The sequence below is a fragment of the Paroedura picta genome, chromosome 7 (genome assembly GCF_049243985.1).
Source record: "Paroedura picta isolate Pp20150507F chromosome 7, Ppicta_v3.0, whole genome shotgun sequence".
Classification (NCBI taxonomy): domain Eukaryota; kingdom Metazoa; phylum Chordata; class Lepidosauria; order Squamata; family Gekkonidae; genus Paroedura; species Paroedura picta.
This window is the reverse complement of record NC_135375.1, coordinates 120465902-120484254: the sequence shown is the minus strand read 5'-3', so window position 1 is coordinate 120484254 and position 18353 is coordinate 120465902. Positions and strand designations below refer to the sequence as shown.

Below are 18353 nucleotides of genomic sequence, written 5' to 3'. Positions count from 1 at the left end.
CACACAAGAAGGGAAATGACGCAGAACTGGGAGGAATTGGTTGCCATGTAATCTTCCCCTAAGAAGAATCTCCAGTCTGATTTTCCCTTCACATATCTGAGGACATGGCTCTGGAAAGCTCATCTGTAACCACTATGCCAAATTTCCCAAAGGTCAGTCCTCTCCCACACTCAACAAACATTCCACACCACAGGTTCTTGACACCCATATCTCCACCCCATACCCTCATTTGCCACCATGTCACCACAACCTCCCACACATTCAACCCCATGCCCTTACAGACTGGACAACTCCTCCCCTTCCTCTTCCCACTGCCAAGCTCCAACGCCCGATGTATTCTTGGATACAACGGGCTTTGCCCCTAGTCATAGAATCATACAGGTGGAAGTCCAACCTAGTTCAACCCGTGCTCAACGCAGGATCAGCCCAAAGCATCCTAAAGCATCCAAGAAAAGTGTGTATCCAACCTTTGCTTGAAGACTGCCAGAGAGCCGGTCCACACATTACAAGGTCCTTGTAGATCCAAAAACACAAACAACCTGGTTTCCTTCTTTGACCAAGTTACACACTTACTAGAATGTGGAAATTCAGTGGATGTTGTTTACCTGGATTTCAGTAAGGCTTTTGACAAGGTTCCCCATGATCATTTAAGGCAGTGGTTCTCAACCTTCCTAATGCCGCGACCCTTTAATACATAGAATCATAGAGTTGGGAGGGGCCATACAGGCCATCTAGTCCAACCCCCTGTTCAACGCAGGATCAGCCCTAAGCATCCTAAAGCATCCAAGAAAAGTGTGTATCCAACCTTTGCTTGAAGACTGCCAGTGAGGGGGAGCTCACCACCTCCTTAGGCAGCCTATTCCACTGCTGAACTACTCTGACTCTGACATTTTTTTCCCTGATATCTAGCCTATATCATTGTACTTGAAGTTTAAACCCATTACTGCGTGTCCTTTCCTCTGCAGCCAACGGGAACACCATCCTGCCCTCCTCCAAATGACAACCTTTCAAGTACTTAAGGAGGCCTATCATGTCCCATCTCAACCTCCTTTTCTCCAGGCTGAACATTCCAAAGTCCCTCAACCTATCTTCATAGGGCTTGGTTCCTTGGCCCCAAAACATCCTCGTCGCTCTCCTCTGTACCCTTTCAATTTTAACTACGTCCTTCTTGAAGTGAGGCCTCCAGAACTGCACACAGTACTCCAGGTGTGGCCTGACCAGTGCCGTATACAATGGGACTATGACATCTTGTGATTTTAATGTGATGCCTCTGTTGATACAGCCCAAAATAGCATTCGCCTTTTTTACCTCTGCATCACACTGCCTGCTCATGTTTGGTTTACAATCCACAAGTACCCCAAGGTCTCGTTCACACGCAGTGTTACCTAGAAGCATATCTCCCATCCAGTAGGTATGCTTTTCGTTTTTCTGACCCAGATGCAGAACTTTACACTATTAAATTGCATCTTGTTCTCATTTGCCCATTTTTCCATTGAGTTCAGATGTCGTTGAATTCTGTCTCTATCTTCTGGAGTATTTGCCAATCCTCCCAATTTGGTGTCATCTGCAAACTTGATGAGTAGTCCCTCCACCCCCTCATTTAGATTATTAATAAATATGTTAAAAAGTACCGGGCCGAGCACCGAGCCCTGAGGTACCCCGCTACTCACCTCCCTCCAGTCTGATGAAACACCATTGACAACAACTCTTTGAGTGCAGTTCTCTAACCAATCTCCTATTCACCTAACTATCTGAAAATCCAGATTGCAGTCCTTCAATTTATCCATCAGAACATCATGGGGAACCTTATCAAAAGTTTTACTAAAATCCAAGTAAACAACATCAACCGAATTTCCACGATCCAGTAAACCTGTCACTTGGTCAAAAACGGAAACCAGGTTGGTCTGACGAGACCTGTTGAAGACAAATCCATGCTGACTTCCTTGGATCACCAAACTGTCCTCCAGATGTTTGCAGATCGCTCCCTTTAATATCTGCTCCATTATCTTACCCACAACAGAGGTCAGACTCACTGGTTTGTAGTTTCCTGGGTCATCCTTCTCCTTTTTTTGAAGACCAGAATAACGTTTGCTCTCGTTCAGTCCTCCGGGACATCTCCAGTCCTTAAAGGGGTCCCGAAGATGATGGACAAGGGTTGTGCAAGTTCTCCAGAAAGTTCTTTGTGTACTCTCGGGTGCATTTCATCCGGACCAGGGGATTTGAACTCATCCAGTGCGGCTAAATGCCTCTCCACAACCTCTCTGTCCATGTCAGCCTGCCACCCAGACACTATCTCTTGCCTACTGCCATCTCTAGATGTGCCTAAACCCTTTGACCTGTGGGAAAAAACAGATGTAAATGGGCGCTGAGCCTTTCTGCTTTCTCTGCATCCTCCATTAGAGTTTGTCCATCTGCACCCAACAATGGGCCTATTGCCTCCTTTACTTTACGTTTGTTCCTCACATAACTGAAAAATCTTTTCTTGTTACAATGGGCTTCCCTGGCCAATCTTAACTCACTCTCAGCTTTGACCTTTCTGATGATTGATCTACAGTGCCTAGTAACTTTTGGTACTCTTCTTTAGAGTTCTGTCCTTCCCTCCATTTCCTGAACATTTCCCTTTTCTTTCCTAGTTCCTCTTGAAGTTCTCTGTTCATCCAAATAGGCTCCTTAGAGCTCCTGCAGTGTTTTCGTCTTTCTGGAATAGTCATTGATTGCAATAGCTCTTGTTTGAGTAGCGCCCACCCTTCACATGCTCCCTTCCCTTCCAGCATTCTTGTCCATGGTATGACACACATCATATCTCTGAGTTTATTAAAGTTTGCCCTACGAAAATCCAACATCCGCATCTGGCTACAAGCTTCCTTACCTCCCCATCTCAAAAGGAATTCTATGAGGACATGGTCGCTTCCCCCTAGGGTCCCACCTCCTTCACCTCATCCACCAACTCTTGCCTGTTTATCAGTATTAAGTCCAGTATGGCTGAGTCGGTGCAAACAGTGGTGGAACACTGAATGGATGTGTGCACAAGGTGTTCTGGTTAGAACCTGTGCTGTTGCATCCTGGATCAGCTATAAATTCCAGCATAGGTTCAAGGGCAAGCTCGTGTAGAGCACATTACAGTAATCCAATCTGGATATGACCATTCAATGGCTTCCCTGTATAGTCTAAAATAGTTTATTTTAAATTCATTATTTATGCTACTGCTTTAAGTTATTTATTAAATTCATTATTTATGCTACTGATCTCTTATGCAGTAAACTGCTCTGAGAACAACTGTTGAAAAGCAGCAAAGAAATGCTGTAAGTAAGAAATTAAACGGGCATAAGGATAGAATTGAATGGTGGGCAACAGGAAAATGGGAGGGGAGAAAAATAAAACCATCACAAATTACAGAATTTCATTAGGTTAAGTCTCATTTTAACTAGAGGCAATGGTTGCTAGCTCTCCCATATTTGCCTCCACACTACTCTCAGTCCACTTCTGGCCACTGGGCTAGGGCAATGCAGCACATTAGTAACATGAGAATGGTTGGTGTGTTGTAACAGAGAGGCAGCCTGTTTGTTGTTGTTGTTTTCTATTGATCTTACACATGTCCATCTCTCCTTAATGAGCCCATTTCCCTAGTAATGATGGAGCCAGTCATCACAAATTAGCTATCTATTTATATGTAGCTGGCCCACTCCTGCACACCCCAAGGTTTTACCACCCACTCCCCAAAAAATGCTGAGGGACATTCCTCACAGGAGACTTTCCTCACACCACTGGCGTCGGCTCCAAAGAAGCTGGGAAAAGGCATCACCCTCTTTGATTGGTCTTCCATTACAAGTCAAAATATCACAAGAACCAACGTTAGTACTGTATATCCTGTTCCTGGATCCATGTTTCCTGCAGGAAAATAATGTAATGAATGTGCAAAAACTTTAGAAAATCGGTGTCATGGAGCTTGTTCTTCCATCCCCCAGATTCCAGAACAAACACTTTAATTGTCAGGGCTCATTTGTGATCTCATGCAGGTCTCCCTCTGGATCCAGGACTACACATCCATTATTACATAATGGTGCGAGTGTAGTGTTTTCCTCTCTCGTTTTCCTTAATTTTTCACAGGGCAGAGTGCCCTCTAAGGTCTCCCAATTGGTGTTGGTAGTGGGGTCATCTTGCTTCCCACTACTTGTTAAAATTGAGGTTGGGATCAGCAGTTGAGATGACCCAAATGTACTTGTTGGCAGTACATTGTTTTGATGGGGAAATTTCTGAGAGGACATGCAGTAATGGGTTTAAACTACAAGTACAACGATATAGGCTAGATATCAGGGGGGGAAATTTCACAGTCAGAGTAGTTCAGCAGTGGAATAGGCTGCCTAAGGAGGTGGTGAGCTCCCCCTCACAGGCTGTCTTCAAGCAAAGGTTGGATACACACTTTTCTTGGATGCTTTAGGATGCTTAAGGCTGATCCTGCGTTGAGCAGGGGGTTGGAGTAGATAGCCTGTATGGCCCCTTCCAACTCTATGATTCTATGATTCTTGTGAGTGCATGACTTTTGTAGTGCTCAAGAGCTTAAGCTGTTCCAATCTGGTGGTGATCTCTTTTTGATCTGTAGGTCGATCCGAGTAGGAGTTCAATAGGTCTTCTTCTATTGTGTTTTCAGGTTCAAAATGAACTGGATCCAAGCAGGGTTGAGTGGGTAGATCAGTCCACTGTATCAAGTCTTGTTGGCGAGCATCAGAGGGACTTCAGAAGGACTACCCAATTCCATCAAGGGATTAGTATGCTGTTTCAGCAATAAAGATTTTAAAATTGTGTTTTCAAAAATGCAAACTGGGAAAATCCCTTTTGAGCGAAGAAATAACTTCTTACGGAGTAGTAGGGTAGGGAACTTGGGGCTATGAAATTCAAGCAAGATTCTTTGCGTTTGAGAGGCTCTACTTGAACTAAGTCAAGTGAAGAGGTATTCACACCGAGGATATCACCACTTCTGATGGATAAATTGAAAGACTGCAGTCTGGATTTTCAGATAGGTAGATATGGAATTGGTTAGAGAACCGCACTCAAAGAGTTGTTGTCAATGGTGTTTCATCAGACTGGAGGGAGGTGAGCAGCGGGGTACCTCAGGGCTCGGTGCGGTACTTTTTAACATATTTATTAATGATCTAGATGAAGGGGTGGAGGGACTACTCATCAAGTTTGCAGATGGCACCAAATTGGGAGGACTGGCAAATACTCCAGAAGATAGAGACAGAGTTCAACGAGATCTGAACCCAATGGAAAAATGGGCAAATGAGAACAAGATGCAATTTAATAAAGATAAGTGTAAAGTTCTGCATCTGGGTCAGAAAAGTGAAAAGCATGCCTACTGGATGGGGGATACGCTTCTAGGTAACACTGTGTGTGAACAAGATCTTGGGGTACTTGTGGATTGTAAGCTAAACATGAGTAGGCAGTGTGATGCAGCGGTAAAAAAGGCAAATGCCATTTTGGGCTTATCAACAGGAGCATCACATCAAAATCACAAGATGTCATAGTCCCATTGTATACGGCACTGGTCAGACCACACCTGGAGTACTGTGTGCAGTTCTGGAGGCCTCAGTTTAAGAAGGACGTAGATATAATTGAAAGGGTACAGAGGAGAGCAACGAGGATGATCTGGGGCCAAGGGACCAAGCCCTATGAAGATAGGTTGAGGGACTTGGGAATGTTCAGCCTGGAAAAAAGGAGGTTGAGAGGGGACATGATAACCCTCTTTAAGTGTTTGAAGGTTGTCACTTGGAGGAGGGCAGGATGCTGTTTCCATTGGCTGCAGAGGAAAGGACGCGCAGTAATGGGTTTAAACTACAAGTACAACGATATAGGCTAGATATCAGGGGGAAAAAATTTCACAGTCAGAGTAGTTCAACAGTGGGATAGGCTGCCTAAGGAGGTGGTGAGCTCCCCCTCATTGGCAGTCTTCAAGCAAAGGTTAGATACACACTTTTCTTGGATGCTTTAGGATTCTTTGAGCTTATACTGCGTTGAGCACGGGGTTGGACTAGATGGCCTGTATTGGCCCTTCCAACTCTATGATTCTATGATTCAGTTGTTTTGTCCTCCAAGGAATAAGATGGTCTCCATACTTGCATACCACCAGACAAACTTTGCATGGCAGGGGCTTAAGTTGGTAATTTAAACTCCGAAGACTGCAGATTAGGTTTGTGCAATTTGGCCTCTTCAGTGGCTGTTCCCTCCGGTCGCACCCAGCGCCACGCTGTGGGGGGTGGCAGTGCGGGGAGCGGCACAATGGCAGGCGCAATTACGCAGGCGCAGCACTGGCTGCGACTGGAGAGAACGGCCGCCGAAGCAACCAAATTGCACAAGCCTACTGCATATGTATGCTAGCCTTCTTAGACTCTCCCTTATTTGTAACAAATGGCTTCTTGTCAAAATTAAATATTTTAGGAGGTTGGTTGCATACCACTGAAGCCTGGGATAGGGCCAAAGTGTTGTGCAAGCAATTGTGACATATTGTCAATCTTATCCTCAATAAGCTTTACTCTTTCAAATAATGTGTTCATGGTTTTGGCAGTCAGATGTGAGAGTTCACTTAGGATGTTATCGGTGGTTCTGCAATTGGCTTCAGCCTGACCTTCTAACAAGTAAATCCTATCCAAGTTCAACCATACCACCAGAGATTTGGGAAAAACACTATCAAGAACTTTATGCGGCTCTGGACATCTCTGAAACATGCCAAGTAAACTCAGGAAGTCTGGATAATCTTCCCCTATGGCCTACTGTTCAACTTTCTGAGATCAAAAATTTGATAGGTACACTGTGGCCGGGTAAGGCAGGTGGATTTTACTAAGTCCCCCCGGACCTAATTAAAAGAAATGCAGAATGGTGGGCACCGGTATTGGTCAATTTATTCACGATGATTGATAAGACAGGGAAAATTCCAAAGGGTTGGGAGGTAGCAATCATTGTACCCATACATAAAAAAGGGAATCGGAATGACCCAGCCAATTATAGACCGATAAGTCTACTAAGCGTAATAAGCAAACTCTACGCAAAACATCTTCAGTGGAAACTTCAGGATTGGCTGGACCAGAATAATTTTCTGGCAGACGAACAAGGAGGATTTAGAGAAGGTTGTTTAACACAAGATCACTGTACAATACTTGATCATCTCGTAGTTTAATACTCTTCCAGCTCTATGACAACCCTGTATGCAGCTTTTGTTGATTTGAAATCAGCTTTTGACTCTGTGTCAAGGGAATTACTATGGGAGAAATTAGTTAAGACTAACATAGATAAGCGTCTTCTAGTTTTGATACGTGCTATGTATGAAAATACTACCATCAGAATTAAGTGTAATGCCCATGGTCATCTGACTAATTCTATTAAAGCACTTAGGGAAGTTAAGCAGGGTTGTGTTTTATCACCCCTACCGTTTAACATCTTTATAAATGATATGGTTGAACATTTTCAGAATAGTGAATTACATCCCCCCAGATTAGCTAACAAACATATCTCGCTACTGCTCTATGCAGATGACGCTGTCCTGTTATCAAGAACGCCACATGGAATGAGAAGGGCCTTGGTTCTACTGGGTACTTACTGCCAATTGAACCAGCTAGAGGTCAATCATTCAAAAACAAAGACTATGGTTTTTGGTAACAAACCTAAAACATATAGATGGCATCTCAATTCATCACTCATAGAACAGGTCAGATTTTACAAATTTTTACTATTCCAATCAAATGGCCGTAGAAACTCCCATATATCATATATTTCCTCAAACGCCCAGAGAAGCTCAGGTGCCATTCAGAAATTCTTCTGGCACAAAGGTGGGCGTAATGTTCCCGCAGCCCTTAAGTTGTTCAAGGCAAAACCTCTAGCACAGATGATGTATGGGGCCCCATTGTGTATAAATGCCAATATTTCCAGCCTAGAAAAGACCCAGGCTAAATTTTTAAGATCCCTGCTCCATGTACCAACCAGCATTTCAAACGCTTCAATCCAGATGGAAACAGGAATGTATTTTATCCAGACTAGAATATGGATATGTACGTCCATGTACTGGTTAAAATTGCTTTTGCTTTACCTAATGATGTCTGAATCATTGGTTGTACCGTGGATATCCACTCTTGAGAAAAAACTTTGCTCATATGGTCTATCCAAACAGTTAATACTGTCTCTGGGTTTCAACCGAGCAAAGGAAACAATAAAACAAAGAATCCTAGATATCCTTCGCCAACAGGATTTCAATCAAGTAAAAAATCCACCTTTTCCAATGCCTCCACTTAATAATTTGAGGCCATTACCTTATTTATCTAATCTTGTTTTCCCAGAACATAGGAGATCATTTACTCTCTTACGATATAACATGCTCCCATCCGCTTTTAGGGAAGGCTTAATTCAAAAAAATACCCAACTGTGATCGTTTATGCATCTGCCAGGATGGGAGCATTGAGACATCTGAACATGTATTACTGGCTATACGATCAATTCAGGGGAGAACTTATATCTTCCCTACAGAATAAGCCCAACTCAGAGGCAATCACAGACATGTTGTCAGACAAAAGCACAGAAATAACTTCTGTTGAGGCCAGATTTGCTTGGAGAGCAATCAGAACAAGGAAGAGCTGGTTGGATTCGGAGCAATATAGGTAGAGATAGTCTCAATTGCTTGAGATAATGCTTGTGAGTTTTAAAACCAGAATGATTCTTATAGCTGGAATGTTTTTTATCTTTTTTTATAATATTTAAGTTATCAATGATTCTTTTATCTTGTTAATGCCAGATGTTTTTATGTACCTTGTAATTTGACTACTGGTCTAGTACCATAATAATAAAGACTTGACTTGACCTTCTAACAGCCAAGCAGAGTCTTGGTGATACTATTTATTTATTTGTTTGTTTGTTTAGATTTTTATACTGCCCTTTCCTACAGCTCTGGGCGGTTTACTTTTGGAACACTTACATAGAATACAATCAAAATCAATATAACAGTATAAAAATAACAACAACACACCAACTAGAACAGCACTTCAACAATAACTTTCATAGAATCATAGAATGATAGAGTTGGAAGGGACCTCATGGGTCATCTAGTTAAACCCCCTGCACTATGCAGGACACTCACATCCCTATCGCTCATCTACTGTAACCTGCCACCTCTTTGCCTTCACATAATCAGCCTCTCTTTCAGATGGCTATCTTGCCTATGTTTAAAAATGTCCAAAGAAGAGGAACCCACCACCTCCCGAGGATGCCTGTTCCACTAAGAAACCGTTCTGTCGGGAACTTCTTCTGGATGTTTAGATGGAATTTTTTTTGAATTAATTTCATCCAATTTGTTCTGGTCTCTCCCTCTGGGGCAAGAGAGAACAATTCTGCTCCATCCTCTATATGGCACCCATTTAGATACGTGAAGATGGTTATCAAATCCCCTCTCAGTCGTCTGTAGTCTAAACAGACCAAGCTCCCCCAACCTTTCATCATATGTCTTGGTCTCCAAATCCCTCACTATCTTTGTTGCCCTCCTCTGGACACGTTCCAGTTTGTCAACATCCTTCTTCAACTGCAGTGCCCATAACTGAACACAGGACTCCAAGTGAGGCCGAACCAGAGCAGAGTACAGCCGTAGCATCACCTCCCGTGATACTCCGTTTGATGAAGTCCAAAATCCCATTTGCCTTTTTAGCCACTGAGTCACACTGCTGACTCATGTTCAATGTATGTTCTACTAAGACTCCTAGATCCTTTTCGCACATGATATTGCCAAGACAAGTCTCCCCCATCTTATATTGGTGTATTTGGTTTTTCCTACCTAAAAGCAGAACTTTACATTTGTCCCTATTGAACTTCATTTTATTCAGTTTAGCCCACTTCTTGAGCCTATCAAGATCATCCTGTATTCTGTTTGCCTTTGGTTGTGTTTAGTATCAGTTTAGTATCATCTGCAAATTTAATAAGTATCCCCTCTAATCCCTCATCCAATTCATTTATAAATATGCTGAACAACACAGGCCCCAGGACAGATCCTTGGGGTACTCCACTTCTCACTCTCTTCCAAGAAGATATTGAACCATTAACAAGTACCCTTTGGGTATGATTTGTCAACCAGTTATTGATCCACCTAACAGAATTAGGATCCATACCGCATTTTACCAACTTGTGAACAAGAATATCATGTAGAACCTTATCAAAAGCTTTACTGAAATCCACAAACTATGTCCACGGCATTCCTCTGATCCAACTTTGACACTCCCTCAGCAGGTTCAATCTCTCAGTGGGGGGGGGGGACGACAACTGTAGATGTTATGAGTCAATCGGCCCCACCAAATACCTGGTGGAAGAGCTCCTTTTTGCAGGCCCTGTGCAATTGTGGAAGTTCCAGCAGGGCCCTGATCTCTTCGGGGAGCTCATTCCACCAGGTGAGGGCCAGGACTGAAAAGGCCCTGGCCCTTGTTGAGGTCTGACATGCCTCTTTAGGGCCAGGGATCCCTAGCCAGTTGGAAGTGCCGGAGCATAGAGCTCTTCTAGGGTATAGGTAGGGAGACGGTCTCTCAGATACACTGGGCGCAGACCGCTTATGGCCTTACCAAAACCTTAAGCTTAATCCGGAAATGAACTGGGACCCAGACAAGTTCTTGGAGTACAGGCCAAATATGAGATCTCCATGATGTCTTAGTGAGAATCCTGACCGTGATGTTCTGCACCAGTTGTAGTTTCCAGATCAAGGATAAGGTAAGCCTGCGTAGAGTGAGTTGCAGAAGTCCAGTCTAGAGGTGACCATCGCATGGATCACTGTGGCTAGGTGCTCTGGTTCCAGGTAGGGAACTGCATGCACAGTTGCCATGCATGCGCATTTTCGCCACCAGGAGGCGCAAACGCGCACGGAGTTGCCACGCATGTGCGTTTTCGCCACCAGGGACGTTTGCGTCACTGGCATGCTGGCGGCCCCACCTGCCTCTTCCCTTCCTTCTTGCTGTGGGGGGGGGGAGGCAGGCTGTGGGGGGGGGAGGCAGGTACCGGGCCGCAGATCGAGGGTTGATGACCCCCGCTGCAGAGCATTCAGGAATCAAATCAGATCCATAAGTCTCCATGGGCGAGCTAAAATGTCCTCAGCGCCCAACTGAGTGGGAGGTGGCAGCCTATGGCGGGTCTTCAGGATATAGTGGTCTGACCATGGCACGGCAGTAGCTGTGACCGGAACCACCCTCAGCCGTGCACCGAAAATCAGATCCAGGGTGTGGCCTGCCTGGTGGGTAGGGCTAACAAATTGCGAGAGCCCTAGTGTTGCCATGGCAAACACCAGGTCCAGCCCATTGCCAGATAACAGCAATTCCGCATGAACATTAAAGTCCCCCAGGATCAATAGCCTAGGAAACTGTAATGTCCAGGTGGCCACCACCTCTAGCAGGGATGGCAGGGCATCTGGAGGTGTGTTGGGCACGTGATACATCAGCTAGATAGCCATGCTACCGGTTGTGCCCCACCCGAGGCCAACACATTCAATTCCTGGGATTTTCGGCGCAGAGAGAGCCCTGAAGGAGGTTTTGTCACGGATCAGGATTGCCACCCCCCCTCCCCACCCCACAGTCCATGACTGATGGTGGATGGAGAACCCAGCAGGGGTTAGCTCTGTTTCGCCATCCCTGGTCCAGGTTTCCATCAGGCACGCCAGGTCTACCCCCTGCTCTGCGAAATACACTTGCAGAGTGGAGGCTTTGTTGTTGATGGACCTGGCGTTGCACAGCATCAGTGTCGGAGGTGGGTTGTTCACCTTTGCCTCCACCCTAGTGGAGTAAATTTTCCAGTGGAGCAAATCTGTTTCAGGTTGATACAGCATATTTTGCCATAATAAAATTGTCTGTTTTTGTCTGCTGTCTTGCAGGGAGTGGGGTAATACTGCCATCATCATCACGCACCCTCTTACTGCCTCCCATTGCAAAAGTCCTAAAGCTCACAAGTATTTAAAGCTCACAAGTGAGATGCTGTTATTGTCACAAATAGACAACAAGAACAAGAACAACAAGCCTTTAATAGCATATAATAAAAGTACAATATAAGAAGGGAAAGTGCAAAAGGATCCACTGCTAGTGAAAACATAGGCAAAGATCATGCTTTAGGGTAGGCAACGAAAGGAATAGGCAACGAAAGGAACAGTCGAGAGGACAGGATATTCAAATAAACAAATAATGTTCAGAGAAGAAGAGAGGTATAAAAGCTCGCTGCAATCCGTACACTGAGCTTATTAGTGTTTAAGTTGTGTTGAAGCAAAACAAACTAAATACAGCAGACAAGGAAGAGTTCCAAACGGGAAAAAAATGAAACAAGAGCTACTAACTATAGATAATTGACTTCTTATCTTCAGTATAGTTAACTCCTCCGGTGAGCTCCAAGGTAAAGACTCTTTTAGTTGGTGGCTCTCTGTTGTCAAAACACAGCAGAATTTAAGTATAAATGAGTCCAACCAGGTACTTGGAGTCTCAAGCTCGGCTGTAAAGTCTCAAGGTAAAACAGGTGGCACCGACGATAAAACAAGCAACCCAAACAAGCTCCAGGAGTTAATTAGAAAGAAATAGGAGAACCTCTAAAAACGCTGCTACTGCTCCATCGCCATCTTGTTTCTCTAGTACTGTATATGCTTGCATATAAGCCAAGTTTTTCAGAACAGTTTTAACACTGAAAAAGCCCTCCTCGGCTTATACGCAGGTAATTGAAATAACAGCCTGCTCCCAGCCAATCATAGCACTGCTTTTTGCAAAGGTCTTCAAAGCTGAGCTTGTTGCTCCCAGCCAGCCAATTGTAGTTTTGCCTGCTGCAAAGGTCTTAAAAGCTGGCAGCTTGTAGAACATCAACGATTTGACTGACATTTGACTTTCCCCCCCTTCTTTTCCTAATCACTTCTTCCAAACTATTCTTTTGGTTTCTGTGGGTGGGGTGGGGTGTGTTTTGGGGTTGCTTTGGGATTTAAGTACTGTTTCTTTCTCCTAGTATTTCTTTCTTCTTTTATCTGAGGGGCAGCATTGTTTGCCTTTTCTTCTTGGGGTTATGTTTGTTTTAAAAGTTTATTTTTACAGTTCTTTCTTTCAGTGTTTTGTTCTGGGGGGCACTGTAGCTGTAGTTAGAGTAGTCCATTCTCCCAGTTTGGTAGCTGTTGTACTTGTTGTAGTAGGTTGCCAACTTCGGGTACTGTTGTTCTGCTCTGGTTTGCCGGCCTGGGAGGCACTGTTTGCTTTTCCTGCCAGAGCTGTTCTCACAGAGCAGTTCTGTCAGTGCTCTCTCAGGGTGTCTGGCATCAAGAAGGAATGGAAGGCTTTGAGATTCCTCTGGTTAGTGAAAAGTGGGGAACAAAAAACGGCAGCTATTCATCCTCTTGACTTTTATTTGTTGGGGGGGGGGCTGGATGGCAAAGCCTGTGATGATGAAGCATGGATTAAGCATTTAGGCCACCCTGTAAATTTACCAGTAGCTGCTGCATTTTCTACCCTTGGCTTATATGCGAGTCAATAAGTTTGCCCAGATTTTGTGGTAAAATTAGGTGCCTCAGCTTATATGCAGGTCAGCTTATATGCAAGTATATACGGTAATCTGAGTAACTGCCCCTAAACCGAGCCAACTGGTTTGTTTTATAGTTTATGGAGGAAATCTCTTCATGAACAACAATTTGAAAGCAATTTGCAAAAACAGTAACACATGTTCATACAAAAAACATACAACACAAATATACTGCAAGTTTCCAAAATATACACTGGGAAGCACTACCACAGCACTAGATGCCTAACTAACACTGCTCAGTCTGAAATCCTGTTTGATTTCCTTTGATTCTGCATTCTCTATCTACCCACCACTGCTCTTGAGTTTCCTCTTAAGTTAAATGAAATTATTTATTTACTAGACTGAAAGCCTGTATCATCCAGGAATGCAACAGACGCTAGAGGCGGGCCTCCCATGATGGTGCCACTGCCACCTTACCTGGTGTTCTAGCAGCTGGTCACCATGCTGCACTGCACCCAAGCGGCCAGTACCGGTGTATGGCTGGGCAACTGCCCCACAGCTGGCCAGGCTGTTGTGGACATTGGCAGCTGGGCTGATGGCCCACAGCTGTTCGACCTACCACGTGCGCTGGGGGCCAGGTCAATTGATGGCTGAGGAAGGGTACCGCAGGAGCACCCTCCTCAGCAGCTAGCCAGCATCTGGTCCGAGGCTTTGTGAACGCCTCGCGGCCAGCTTCTGAAGGCAGGTGCTCCAGGGGCCGGCAGGCGGAAGCACAGGCTGGACACCAGACATTTCTCGGACAGTGCTCAGCCCATAGTGGGTGCCACTAATGGTTAGGACTAGCCACTTTGCCTTGCATCAAGTTCAGAGTGGCTCAAAACACAATGTGTAGAATCAAAATACACAATATTGAGATGAGCAATAAAAATAGCAGTGAATCAGCAAGCAGTGGATAAAACAGAAAATAAAAAGGTGGGAAGCCACCTTTCTCATGGTCTTAGCGGCGCAGCGGCAGGCACGGCTGCGGTCGGGCGTGTCTACATCGGGTGGTGCCGCGGGGCGCTCTTGGCCATGTGGGCGCTCTTCGCGCCTCCCGAGTAGTCAGTCCGCCGCCAAGGGACGCGGCTCGCAATTGGTCCCTCTGATTGTCAGTCGGGGGAAGGGGCCTATGGGCACCCTTCCTCATCACGGACAGGGCCCGCCCTGGGGGCCCTTAGCGAAGTAGTTAATCCACGGAGCGGGTTAAAGATATTTTATGCTTATGTCAACCAATTAGTATGCATTTTTATTTTTAAAGGATCTAACTAATACATGGGAATGCTTGATTTAATGCAATTATTTTAACAGCTTTTTATTCTTGGCAATTAAGAGTACGCATATAAACCCCAAACCAATCTTGATTAGCATTTTAATGGCAGCAATACAGCTGGAAAGATAAAGTAATGACTGACGGGCAGAAGAATGGCTTCACACCTCTCTCCCATTAAGCCATCAACACTTGAATTAAGCCATTACCATACAACCTGCCTATGGATTAAACTAATGACATTTGCATCCTGTTTTCACTTCCATGATTCTCTTCCACAAACCTCAAGCAAGCAACCCAAGACAGCAAAAAAGAAAGAAAAGGGAGAAAGCAGTATCAAGACTGAGTCTCACTAGTATCACACATGTGTTTCATTTCCTTTCCTGTTGGTCCCCTGTCATAAAGGATGTCTGTTAGTCTGGGTCAGCAGAGGCACAGAAGTCCTCTCTCACAAGAAAAGGGGAAAGAAAGGAGCAAGATGCTGAAGACGTGCCGACATGAATCCCCTCCCTTCACACAAACCCCAGTAAAGGCATTGTGGTTTCTCTCACAACCCTACCTCATGCTCGGTAACTTGCAACTTGGTAGCATTGTTTCTATTATGTCATGATCAGTGATACTTGCTCAGTGGCTCAGAAGCAACTTGTGTCTGTTCAGAGCACCATTCCCCAACACAGCATCTACTCTGTGCTTCTGGAAAGGGAATGAGGCAATTGCCCCCCTTGAGGCACGGCAAGGACAGGAGAACCGAGTCAACCACAAGCCTACCTGAGCTGTGGGCCAGGGGTGGATATAGGGGCCCATGTGCTCTAATAATGCCCAGGCAGCCACCGTACTCCTGTCTTGTTATCTGGATGACTATCAGGCCAAGAGAAAGCTGATGAGAAAGAACAGAAAGTCAAACCCCTGTCATGGCAGCCAGCCAGGAAGAGTACGGTGGTACGGCGGTGCCAACTGTACCCCTGCCTCCATGACCAGGATGCTTTCTGCAGGTGCTTTGGCCATCTCTCTCTCTCTCTCTCTCTCTCCTGAGCTGCTGCACCTCATTCATGCTGCAGGCAGAGCAGGAGGGCTGGAGGGCTTCTCCTTCTCCTCATTCCATGTCCACATAGGATGGCTACAGTTCTATGGGGTAGAGAGTGACCCATACAAGCTCAGAGAGACCTTGGTAATTCAAAGGCTACATTTATATATATTTAATAATGTGCCTTATGTATGCATTTTATTTATGTAGCAAATTGTTATGCTACCTCTCCAGGAATCTGCTTGAGTTGGCTTAAAAAATAGAAAAATAAAAAACTAAAATACACTCAAATCCCGCTTTAAAAACCCAGCCTTGCATAAATAAAAACATAAACTATAAAAAAGCCAGTGACTACTTAAAAGAAGTTTCCAGACTAAAATAGTATTAAAAGCTGGGTGAACAGAAACGCCTCTTAATGGCCCGAATCAAGGCTCAAGGTGCCACCACTGGGAAAGCTCTGTACATGTTTGTTTGCTTGGACAACACAAAGACCATGCAATAGTCATATTCTTTTGTTCTCCCTGCACCATCTTCAGTCTACAGCAGGGGTAGTCAAACTGTGGCCCTCCAGGTGTCTATGGACTACAATTCCCATGAGCCCCTGCCAGCGCTGGGAATGGTAGTCCATGGACATCCGGAGGGCCGCAGTTTGACTACCCCTGGCTACAGCAATGGTTCTCAACCTTCGTAATCCCACAACCCTTTAATACAGTTCCTCATGTCGTGGTGACCCCCAACCATAAAAGTATGCAAGTGTTCTTTCACAGAAATTAAATCGAAACTGACCAATGGCGTGAAGATCCATTGTTCACGACTGTATATAACGTTTTTTTTCCTGGAATTTCTCAGTTCAGTCCTGCCTCTTGTTCCCACCATGCTGATCTCACTCTTTTCCTTTGCTCCAGACACACGAATGCTCTATATCGATGTACCCTGCAAGGCTGTTGTGTGGATGGTCCCCAAGCTGCTTGCTCTGCCATGACCCCTGTGAAAGGATCGTTTGACCACCAAAAGGGTCCCGACCTCCAGGTTGAGAACCACTGAATATATTCTGGTTCTTCTTTTTATGTTCTTTGCCCCTTTCCTCCTTTGTTCTGGGGCAAGGTAGAATAATAGCACTTCCATATTGTTTTCTAAGTGTAAAACATTATAGGTTTTATGATCACAAAGTTACAATTAATAATGGAAATGCTGCTTCATCTTCAACCCATGCCACTCATGTATATGGCTTTGGCAGCAGTTTCCCAAAGCTTACACGCTTACGCTCTGGAATTAGGAAGATTTTTTTAATCAGGGAATACAGGGACAGTATTGCTTAGATAGACTGGCAGCAGGCTTCCAAGGTCTCAGACAGACAAGGGTCTTTCACATCACCTAATCCTTTTGGCTGGACTCGTGGGGGGATGCGGAAAACCAAGCCATTTTTCACCATCCGTTTAGAAGGGTATTTCTGGGGCCTTCCCCTAACACACAGTTGTAACTGCCGTCAAGGCTAGTCTTCAGCAGCACAATTCTGCCCTTTCCTCTCTCCTGCCTCCCAGCAGAGCTTCCTAAGCTGCAACGATTGGTGATGATGGCGCCGAGCACGGCGTCTGCACCAGAGCTGCGGCAGCCTCCGGAGCCCTCCCAGCCCCGGGCCGCTTCCCGGTTTCTCTGCCGTGTCCGGCCTCAGGTTCCCTCGCTGATCCCCTCGCCTGCCCCCCCCCACCCCGCACCCCCCACCCCCCACCCCGACTTCTTTTTCGGCTCTCCATCGGCCTGGCCCCAGAGCGGCCGCGTCCAGCCCAAACCCCCCCGCCCCCCGCCCCGGAGGCCCAAAGGCTGGCCCCGCCCGCCCGCCCAGGCGAGCAGCCCCGGCCGCAGGAGGCGCAAGACGGGCCAGGCCCGCCCGGACCAGCCCCAGCCCCAGCCCCAGCCCCTTCCTTGTCCTTCTCGGGCCCCGCGGCTGGCGGGGCCGGGGCGAGGGGGGAGGAAGCCGACGCCAACACTCCCGCCCCAGCGGCCGCCTCCCCCTCAGGGGGAGCCCCGAAAGGGCCCGTCAAGGCTGACAGGCCCGCCGCCCCGCTCTACCTCGCGGGGCCGTCGTGAGGAGAGGAAGCCCCGCCCCACCCCCGCCGCCCCGGGACCCCCCCCCCCACCGGACAGCCTCGCCCCCCCCCCACCTGGGCTGGCGCCGCTCCTCCTCCTCAGCCGCCGCCGCCGCCGCCATCATCTTCCGCGCTAAGGGGAGGTCCCAGCCGGGCCCCGCCCCTTCCCCACCCCCGCAAGCTCCGGCCCTCGCCCCCCTCCCCGCGCGAGAAAAGCCCCACGCCCTGCGCCCCCCCCCCCCCCACCTCAAATCTCCAGTCACTTCCCAACAGGGAGTTGGCAACCCAGGCAAGTATGTGCACACGCGCTTCTTTCTCCTTTCGCCGCTGTCCCAGCCTGCCTGGCCTCAGCAGATGAGGAGAGAACCGGGAGAGGCTCCCCTCTGCAGAGACAGACTGAGAACCCCCCCGCTGCCCAGGTAAACGAGAAAACCAAATTCTTGCCAGCGCCAGTTCA

At 46.4% G+C, this 18353-nt stretch overlaps 1 protein-coding gene across 12 annotated transcripts in view; it reads right to left on the bottom strand.

Moving 5' to 3' along the window:
- Nucleotides 1-18053, bottom strand: part of NDST2 (N-deacetylase and N-sulfotransferase 2) — a 211608-nt gene extending 193555 nt beyond the window's left edge. For 8 of the 12 annotated variants that reach the window (XM_077346225.1, XM_077346220.1, XM_077346216.1 and 5 more), the window contains exon 1: nt 17972-18053. The gene's annotated coding sequence lies outside the window, so the exon portion shown is untranslated. The remainder of the gene's footprint in view (nt 1-17971) is intronic. The other 4 variants (XM_077346223.1, XM_077346231.1, XM_077346227.1 and 1 more) reach the window with 3 other exon arrangements.
- Between the last annotated feature and the right edge of the window lie 300 nt (nt 18054-18353).